The following is a 3,079-nucleotide window of genomic DNA, read 5'->3' as shown; positions in this document are numbered from 1 at the left end:
TTTAGATAAATCAGAGGTGTGTGCCCTTGGGATATGAACCTGTGGACATTCGTCTTGGCAGTCCGCATACCCAACCAGGCTATCGCCGCTTATATAGGTAAAAACATCTAATATATTACAAGGCAATAAGAAATATATGATTCAACGTATAAAACAAAATTTCATCGAAAATTAATTGAAGATGAAAATTGTTTATTACAGCAAAGAATGCAGCAAATCACACAAAACATGACATACAAAGAAAATTAAACCTTAAAACAGTGGAACAATGTTTTTGCTGTTCAAAATTTATCTGCAAACTATGTCCTTCGATTCCTCACTAGGCAAGCCTGTTACTAAAGGATTCACAGAAGTCTATTGAGTGCAGCATAAAATAACTATCGGATCAAAAATTGAAATTCAAGGAATTTCTCACCACAACTACACCATAAACAAAACAAAACAACCGACAAACGAACGTGACTTAGCACTAGCGTACACAAATTTATATTTAAAATATGAAATCCGAAGAACAGGTCGCGTATCATTTTATTTTAGTGTCGGAATGACGCGGCAGTTTGCGCCCTTCATTATGTAAACCTGTGCTTGTATTGTACGATTTCTAACTAGTTTTTGATGGAAAAGTTCATTTGGTATGTTTTGTTTAGTAGTGTAGGTGTAACTAGCTCGATTGGTAATAAATTAGTATTGGATATTATAGATTTCCCGGTTTGTAAATTTTTGTTCGACTAGTATTGCTCGAGGCTCCACCCTTGTAAGAATTTTCTTCGGGATAAAAGACCCGCTTTATATTTTCTCGGGATAAAAAGCCTCTAACACTCTGAAGTAACGTACCTTCTAATTAGTGAAAAAAATAACAAAATCCGTTTCGTAATTCCGGAAATTAGCGCGTTCAAACAAACTCTTCAGCTCTATATTAGTATAGATTAAAAATGACCTACTGTGACAAATACATTTTATTCCTTACTGCGTCCTTCACTGTACGTTTAGCATTATTTCTAAGGACTTACACTAAGATTAAAATGCTCGTTTTTGATTTTCCTATAATATAGATGTAAATTGTATCAAAATTAATTTAAGTATACGCTAATTAAAGATAACAATCGCTGTCAATAATCTAAGATTAAAATGTTTATCGCAATTCATTAGACCGGCATAATAATGAGGATTAACTGAAGATACCAGTAATAATCATTTTAAGTATATAATTTCAGAAAATATGTTTCGTTAACTTGTTTTTTGCAATTAATTCGCTCTTGAAGTCATAGCGAACGAATTTAGAACTATGAAAAATTCAAAAAGCACCGCGACCCTGCCAGGATTCGAACCTGGAATCTTCTGATCCGTAGTCAGACGCGTTATCCATTGCGCCACAGGGCCATGTGCTTCGTAGACGAAAAAAGGCTACATTAAAGATAAATCTCTTAATATTTACAATACGATAGGTTTTTTTAAGATAATGTTTAACGTTTCCAAAGTAGGTACATTGAAATCTATAAATATATTAAAGGTAGTGTGGCCGAAGAAACCTCGGTTTCTAACAAGGCCCACCATCAATATTTTTCGTACTTTTGTGTTGTAATGCAAAGACATACTAAATTTTTTAGTGATTTATAATTACATATGTAAACTTCAACAATTTCTGATAAAATATTCAAAGCTCAGTACAGTGTTTGGTAGTAGGTAGCATAGAAAGCTTTAGTACCTAATACCGAGTGTCCCCCCTCCCCTCCTCATTAGATAATTCTTCAGACCAAATGCACGCTCATAGACGGAGAATATTTGCTGCGGCCAATATCAAAGTTCAGTACTGTTTTTGGTAGTAGGTAGCATTGAAAGCTTTAGTACCTAATATCAAGTGTACAACCCTCCCTTCTCCCCCCCAGACAATTCTTCACAGCGAATGCAAGCTTATACACGGAGAATATTTGCCGCGGCCCCAGTCATTCGTCATATGGTATATACCTTCAAGATTGCAAAATCTTGTTGAGGTCTAAAAGAGACTGGGAACTTTACTCTACTTTACTTTGCTTTTCCTTCCGCCTATCTTAGGAAGTTATCCTTCCCACATTTCCTTCTCCATTTAACAACGGGTTTCTGCAGCCGCATAGCCGGGTGATTCCAGTCTCCCGTTTGTAGATTTACCTGGGGTGCACTACAAAGATACCTTCACAATTTATTTTTGACTGAATTTTAAAAAAGACATCTGTATTAAGAGTGTATTATAAAAAAAACAAATGGGATAACAACTAAGAACGTATATTTAAGCAAAACTTAAAACAAAACAAAGGTGGATAACACTACAATGTTGCATCTCGATTGATAACGATTCTGTTATTACGGATCGAATAAAAAACATTTTGTATTTGTACATTTATTTTTTAGATTACGTTATAAATAACTTAAACACACTTGATGATAATATACCTGCCTGTTTCCGTGGTTCAGTTGTTGAGCTGAGATCGCTCTGAGGTCGATTCCCAAAGGCATGACATGAGGTTTACAGCTCAGTATCAGCGCGGAGTCTAGAGTTTGTGCTCGATGGACGATCGGATCGTACGATGGACTTGCCCCCTGCCACATCACGAGATAGACTACGCATGACGCAAAGAAGTTGCTTTAGTTGCATTTCTGCCCACCTCTTTAGGAATAAAGGCGAGACAGTTTTTTCATTTTACATTACTTCCTAGTCATGTGTCTAGACGGAATGGCGGAACGGTCCAACTGGACTAAGGCAGACTCCGAATAGTATCCGAGTAATGGACAAAGAATTAAAGACCACCAGCTTGATGGTCCGATGGCATCGTGAGGTGTACTGGCAAGCAGTAGATGGCGCAGGATCAGACGCATGCGAACAGGGATAGATTTATTGCATTTTAATTACAAAACATGTTGCTCGCTTAGTTGATTTAGAGAAGACTTATACTAAGCAGTAGGAACCATGCTTATTGGGTACAGTACGTCACCATGTCCTAACCAGTAGTAAAAAAATTACAAGAAGTTAACATTTAACCCACGCATGTCGTTCACAACCCAAAACAACCATCAGAATATGTTAAAAATACGAACATAAAACCAA

At 36.5% G+C, this 3,079-nt stretch overlaps 1 non-coding gene across 1 annotated transcript; it reads right to left on the bottom strand.

Moving 5' to 3' along the window:
- Positions 1-1,307: 1,307 nt before the first annotated feature.
- Positions 1,308-1,380, bottom strand: Trnar-acg. The gene has a single exon. It is a non-coding gene; the product is annotated as a tRNA-Arg (tRNA).
- Positions 1,381-3,079: the final 1,699 nt, after the last annotated feature.

This window comes from Manduca sexta, chromosome 3 (genome assembly GCF_014839805.1).
Source record: "Manduca sexta isolate Smith_Timp_Sample1 chromosome 3, JHU_Msex_v1.0, whole genome shotgun sequence".
Taxonomy (NCBI): Eukaryota; Metazoa; Arthropoda; class Insecta; order Lepidoptera; family Sphingidae; genus Manduca; species Manduca sexta.
The sequence above is the reverse complement of the archived record's forward strand: the minus strand, read 5'-3'. Positions and strand labels throughout refer to the sequence as shown.